Genomic DNA, 7,836 nt, shown 5'->3' on the forward strand with positions numbered 1-7,836 from the left:
ATCTAAATTAATCATTTGAGATAGATTTTTATCCTTAATATTAATTTAAAATCTTGTAATGTTTTTTTTAACGTAAGATGGTTCTATTTTATTCATAAATTAAATAATAATAAATAAATTATCTTTAAAAATATATTTTTATTTCAAGCAATAAAATGAACTTTTAGTTTATTTTTAAAGAATTTGTGCCAAGTGGCGATGTAATGAATGGAAGTAGTAACTATTTGTATTATACTAGCCATTTAGCTCCAATTAAAATTTAGGGTTTATTTGGGATGGATGTAATTTTTTATAAAATTTATTGTAAAAGTATGATAGAGAAAATAATTTAATTACTCAGGCTGCAGAAAGTAAGTTCTTATTATAATTTTTTTTGAAAAGTTGTGACAAAATGTATAAAAATAGTAGATGAATAAAATTGTGGTTATTATCTGAAAATTGTGACCCTCGATCTTTTTACCATATGGCTCTAGGTAGGGGTGTTAATGTATGACAACTTGAAAATTCGACTCAAAATTTTTAGGTTTGGTTTAATTCATTAAACAAATGGATTGGCTTTGGGTTTAAGTTTCAACCCAATTGAAATATTGGGTCGGGTTCGAATAACTCACAAATTTAAATAAAACTTGTTTAACTCATTCATGAACTTTTATTACGTCCTCTGATCGGACGTAGATTTATGTTTGGTCAGAGGATTGTTACTCGATTTTTGCTCGGTATTTGGTCAGTATTGTTAGGTATTATTTGATAATAACGAGGAATATCACTCTGGGAAGATTAATACCGAGTAATACCGAGCAATACTGAGTATTACCAAAAAATACCATGTTTTTCTAGAAAAAACTCGGTATTTTTTGGTATTACTCGGTATTGCTCGATATTGCTCGGTATTACTCAGTATTTTGTCTTCGCGTAATGATATTTCTAGTTATTATTGGTATTGCTCGGTATTTACTCGGTGTTTCTCGTTTTGTGCCTGCCATCTTAGTGCCGACCGAACGTAGCTCTACGTATGTTCACCGGACCAAATAAAAGTTCGTTTATTCATCCACATCTTGGCCACTCATCTTGCTTCACACTCTTTGCGCTCGGCTTGATCTCGCTCTCTCACTTGCCAGCCCTTATGCTTGCTTGCTCGTGATTGCCTGTTGCAATCTATCGGGTTAACGGGTTGGGTCAGGTTCTGGACTAAATTTTTAATCTGTTTGGACAAACAAATCGGTTCAAGTCAGATGTGTTAAAAGTGGGTTAATTTTGGGCCCATTTTGCTTTCAGTTTTGGTCCATTTTGCTTTCAGTTTTGCTCAGAAGTTTTGTGCCTCCACCTCATCTCTTCGTGGGGTTCTGCTCCTTAGCCTAATCTACACATAGCTCCTCTTGTGCAATTCATCTAAGAATTATCTCCTATGACTACAACCCTCACCAGATCAAGCCTACTTTCTCCTATTATTCTCATCCTCACCTCTTCCCTCGTTGATAGACATACTGAACAACCCTCCAGAAGGAAAACTATCAGGCCCAGTTTCATTGCATGCAAACTAAACCCCCAATTTGAAGGAGCTTTTGAATGCTTCAATTTGCATATTTAGGCTTCATTTGGGACAGCTTTTGTACTGCCTCTAAAACGATTTTATTATATAAAATTTTCTAATTCAATTTTTTTTTTACTAAAAAGTTGTTTTAGAAAGCAACAAAAAAATTGTCTCAAACGAATCCTTAGAAATTTCTCAAGATGAAATGTCCTGAACATCTGAACTAGCTTTAAGAGAGAAGGATTGGGACATGGCTCCTGTTGTTTATGCCACACCGTTTATACTAACGGTTTCTACAAGTTACTAAAATCCAATGCAGAAACTATGTTATAACATCTACAAGTAATTGAATTAATTCATAGAAAGAGCGAGATATATATATATTTCTTGGAACGGGGATATTTTTCTGCTGTCACTCTAAAGTGAGCACTTAGCGGCATAACTGATCCCTCGACGGATCCTAGTGAGACCACCCATCGGCATTGGGTCCACACTTGCTTTGTCCCATTAAAAAGGCGAGGCCGTAGTAGAGGGGATTCGAATCCGGAATGGGGGGTTCCCAACAATGCTCGCCTATCAACCAACGAAAGCCTAAGTGGACATAATTATTAAAACATTTATTAAGTCATCAAAACATCATTTATCAACAAGCTCACTAACCTTCTATCCATAAAATAGCTATAAATCGTATATCGAAAGATTAAAGTTTTTGTTTGTGGTAGTTTTCTTACTGTTTTTAAAAACTATTTTCTAATATAAATTTTTTAATTCAAAAGATTTTTTTACTAAAAATCTGCTTTAGAAAGCAATATGAAAGTTGCCCCAAATGAAATATATGTTAGATTTGAAGATGAACTAGCTTTAATAAAATTTAAGAAAGCTTCTATTTGGTTTTAATACCCAACTTTTATATCAAATATTTGATAAAACGAAATTTCATAATTTTAATGTGTAATTTTGCATTTGATCATTTTTCATATTTTTTCCCCTATTGGTTTGCTCTTTTCGAAAGAGATTATAAGTATTGCATTGGAAATGATCATAAGAAAAAAATAATAATTTGCTTTCTTATGAACCATAGATAAAAATATGCATGGATAATATGTTGGAATGAAAAAGGGCTTTTGGAACAAGAGAAGGCTAAAGAGAAAGAGGAAGAAAAAAAACTAGAATATTATTTTTAAAAATTTTTGGCTTAATACAACTCAAAGACACCACCACTATTTATACTAGTAGTACACCGTTAAGATTGTGTCAACACATTTCAATCTAATGATAACAAATGACTCTTTAGAGTATTCTCATATCTTCACTCATAAATGCATAACATTAAATGCCTATTCTAGACTTTTCTAATAATTACTCTATAATAGAATTCTAGAGTATTCTAATAATTATTATATAGCATATTTTCTAGAGACTTCTAAAATAGATTACTCTAGATTATGGGCTTCAATCAAAAGCCCAAATAATAGCGGTTCAAATTAAGTTTAATTTCCAACATCCCCCCTTAAACTTAATTTTGTGACTCCAAGAAAATTTCTCATCTTGATATAGTCTTCAAACTTGAGTGGCTTGGTGAAGACGTCAGCAAGCTGGTCTTGTGACTTCACATATTCCGCTTGCACTTCCTTCCTTGCAATGCATTCTCTGATATAGTGATAGCATGTATCAATGTGCTTGCTTCTATCATGGAAAACTGGATTTTTTGGCTAATGCTATTGCAGACTTATTATCAACATGAATCTTCGTTGCTTCTTCTTGAGGCAAGCTTAATTCTTTTAACAAGTTTCAAAGCCAAATTGCGTGGCAAACACAAGATGTTGCAGCTATGTACTCTGCTTTACAAGTAGACAGACTAATAATTGGTTGTTTCTTTGACATCCAGGTGAAAGTTGTATCTCCTATAAGGAACACATAACCAGTGGTGCTCTTTCTATCATCCATATCGCCAGCCCAATTACTATCGCTATATCCTACAAGCCTAAAATCGTTAGATGATGAATAGAGTAAGCCAAAGTGAATTGTACCTTTGATATAGTGTAGGATTCTTTTAGCAGTTTTAAGTGGCTGGTGGTTGGAGTCTCCATATAGTGACTACCAAGTCCGACATCATAGAGAATATCATGCCTTGTGCATGTTAAGTAGCGCAAACTCCCGACCAGGATCTTGAAAAATATAGGATAAACTCTTTCTCCTTCATCATGCTTTGATAGCTTGACTCCACATTTAATAGAAGTATTTATAGGTTTGCAATTATCCATCTTAAATTTCTTCAACATCTCCTTTGCATAGCTTTTTTGTGAGATAAATATTCCATCTTCCATTTGATGGACTTCAATGCCCAAATAATAGGCCATGAGCCCAATATCAGTCATCTCAAATTCCTTAGTCATTGCTTGTTTGATTTCTTCAAACATCATTTAATTATTTTCGATGAAGATCAAATCATCAACATACAATAAAACGATTAAAACATCTTTATTCTTATTCTTGATATAAAGAGCATGTTCATAAGGGCATTTTATAAAACCTTTGTCTTGCAGGTACTTATCTATCCAACTATTCTATGCTCTCGGTGCTTGTTTTAACCCATAGAGTGCATTCTTTAGCTTGAGAACTTTATCTTCTTGCCCTTTGACTTTGTATCCAGGTGGTTGTTGAATATATACTTCTTCTTCAAGAACTCCATTCAAAAAGGCTGATTTTACATCCATTTGATGTATCTTCCATTTATTTTGAGCTGCCAGGGAAATGATTAGTCTAATTGTTTCTAAGCGAGCAACAGGAGCAAATACTTCATCATAGTCGATGTCGGCTCTTTGACTATAGCCTTTTGCCACTAGTCTTGCCTTGTATCTTTCAGTTTCTCCTTAAGCATTCTTCTTTGCTTTGTACACCCATTTCACGCCAATTGCTTTGTATCCGTGAGGAAGTGAAGTCAGTTCCCATGTGTCATTCTTCTCGATTGCTTTAATTTCTTCATCCATAGCATCCTTCCACTCCTTATTTTATATGGCTTCTTAAAAATTCATGGGCTCACATTCTGCAAAGAGGCAAAAGAGTGTAAGATTTTCTTGATTCTCTGTTATCTCATATATATCTCTTAAGCTCCTGAATCGTGGTATTCTTTTACTTGAGCTTTCTTGATTATCTATAGTTGATGTTGCTGGTGGAGAGTAGGCTCCTCTCTTGCTTGCTTCATCCTTGCTTGCTTCGTATCTTCTTCTTCATACTTGTAATCTTTCTCATATGATCCCCAGTCGCACTCTTCTTCTTCGTCGAATATAACATCTCTGTTGATAATGGTCTTTCTAATATTTGGATTGTATATATTATATCCTTTTGAGTTATTGTCGTAGCCGATGAAAATGAACTTCTCACTTTTATCTTCTAACTTACTTCTTTTCATATCAGGTAGGTGCACATGCGCTATGCTTCCAAAAACCTTTAAGTGGGAGATGCCAGACTTTCTTCTGCTCCATGCCTCTTGTGGAGTCATTCCCCACACACTTCTTGTTGGTGAACGGTTGGCCAAATAAGCTGCACAGGAGATCGCTTCTGCCCAAAATTCCTTTGTCAGCCTCTTACTTTTAAGCATACTCCTTGCCATGTCAAGGATGATTATGTTCTTCCTTTATGTTACTCCATTTTATTGAGGGGATCCTGGGACAATTAGAGATCGACGTATCCCATTGGCATTACAGAATTCTTGGAATTCTTTTGAAGTGAGTTCTCCTCAATCTGATCGCATAGCCTTAATCTTGAGTCCACTTTATTTCTCGATGGCGGCTTTGAATTTCTTAAATACGCCGAATGCTTCTAATTTTTTCTTCAAAAAATAAACCCATATTTTTCGTGAAAAATCATCAATGAATAGAAGAAAGTAGTTGCTCTTACTGAGTGAGCATGGCTTTATTGGTCCACAAACATCTATATGTATGAGCTCCAATGGATTTCGAGCTCTCGAACTTGATTCTCTTGAAAAACTTTTTCTAAAATGCTTCCCAAGTAGACATGCTTCACACATTTGATCAGGATGCTTGATGCATGGAAGACCTCTCACCATCTCTTTTTTTGAAAGCAGCTCCAGTCCTCCAAAGTTGGGATGACCAAATCGGAGATGCCATAATCAAGAGACATCTTTATAACAAGCTTTGAGGCAATTGGCAACAACATTTTGAATGTTTAGCAAAAATATTCTATTTCTTGACATTGACACTTTCACAATTAAAGTGCCAATATTATCTTTTAAGAAAATATAATTATTTTCTTAAATGAATATCATATTCTTTCTCCAAAAGTTGTCCCAAACTTAAAATATTACTCTTCATATTTGATATAAAATAGACATAAGAAATAAATTGATGCTTCCCGTTCTTCAAGCGAATAAGAATATTACCTTTTGCCTTTTACTTCTATTTTTGAGTCATCTCCGCAAGATACATTGCCGCCCACCGTTTCATCAAGCTCAACGAACATGCTCCTTTTTTCGCACATGTGATTACTTGCTTCAGTGTCTAGGTACAATGTTCCATCTTCACATCTTTCATTATTTTTGTAGGCTAGAAATAATGTGCCGTCTTCTTTTCTTTCTTCTTCTACGTAGTTGACTTTTTCATTCACTTTACTTTTGGGCGCTCTACATTCTTTAGCGTAATGCCCAAATTTGTTACAATTGTAACACTTAACTTGAGATTTCTCGTACCTTGAGTTTGAGCATCCTCTTCCTCGCCCTCTTGTTGAATTTTCTTCTCTTTCTTGATTATTGTTGTTGAAATCCCTTCATTCATCTTCTTTCTTTCCTCATAAGCTTGCAATGAGCCCAAGAGTTGCTCTATTGTCATCTCTTATAGATCTTTTATCTCCTCGATGATAGTTGTGATACTATCAAATCTTGATTCTAGCGATCGAAGAATCTTCTCAATGATAGTCACATCTTCTAGATTCTTACCATTTCTTTTTAGTTGATTAGAAATGGAAAGAACTCTTGAAAAATAATCGGAGACCGTCTCATCTTCTTTCATTTGCAAAACGTCAAATTGTCTTCTTAACATTTGAAGACGTACCTTTTTAACCTTCTCTTCTCCCACACTTGTTTGGCCGATGTAACACTTGAGATTTTCTCAAATCCATCATCATCTAACGCTTGATAGATAAGGAAGAGAGCCTTTTTTTCTCTCTTTCTTGAATCTCTTAAACTATCCTTATGTGTTAAGGATAGAACGAACTCATCGCTTGGCTCATCGTAGCCTTTCTCTACAATCTCACAGACGTCATGTGCTCCAAGAAGCCAATTATCATAATCTGTTGTCTTGAGCAATGGAACTTGGAAGGAAGCCATACCTCCATTCGCCATCTCTAGAAAGGAACTTGGCTTTGATACCACTTTGTTGGAATGAAAAAGGACTTTTGAAACAAGAGAAGACTAAAGAGAAAGAGGGAGAAAAAAAATTAGAATTTTATTTCTCAAATTTTTTTTGGCTTAATACAACTCAAAGGCACCACCGCTATTTATACTAGTAGTACACCGTTAATATTGTGTCAACACATTTCAATCTAATGGTAACAAATGACTCTCTAGAGTATTCTCATATCTTCACTCATAAATGCATGACATTAAATGCATATTCTAGACTTTTCTAATAATTATTACATAGCAGATTTTCTAGAGACTTCTAAAATAGATTACTCTAGATTATGAGCTTCAATCAAAAGCCCAAATAATAGCGGGCCAAATTAAGTTTAATTTCCAACATAATACCCTTTCTTTCTCTCCCATTACAATCTCAAAAGGATCGAACTTCTACTTACTCCGACAACAACAAAAGATCATCACCATTTGTGAGCTTTCATAAGTGTTTTATTACTAAGTATAGCTGTGTAATTTTCAACTGATCTCTATTTAGCAAATACATGTAAGCTTAACCTATCAATATCAATGGCCTTGGAACATCAACAATGATTTTTTTATTAGAGTTCAAACACTTGATTTACTCATTTTTATTATGCCAATACTAATTACTACTGTTGGAATCAAGATTTTTATTTATAGTAATAATTATGTCTCAAGATCTGTTGAACTCTACGTTGAAATGCACGCAAAAAGAGTGAAATCAGTGACTTAAATGATAATCAACGGGTGCAATGTGTTACTTAAATGGTCAAACGATCTTCAAATGTCAAACGGATTGCATCGTTGCCATGAGAGCGGCGAATTTACCCAATTAAGACGACCTCGCAGTTGAATCGGATGAGAGCAGTCCAAAAGCAAGATCAACCACCTCAAACGATGAGAAATGACG

Source organism: Dendrobium catenatum, unplaced genomic scaffold, assembly GCF_001605985.2.
Source record: "Dendrobium catenatum unplaced genomic scaffold, ASM160598v2 fragScaff_scaffold_1557, whole genome shotgun sequence".
In the NCBI taxonomy this organism is placed as follows: Eukaryota; Viridiplantae; Streptophyta; class Magnoliopsida; order Asparagales; family Orchidaceae; genus Dendrobium; species Dendrobium catenatum.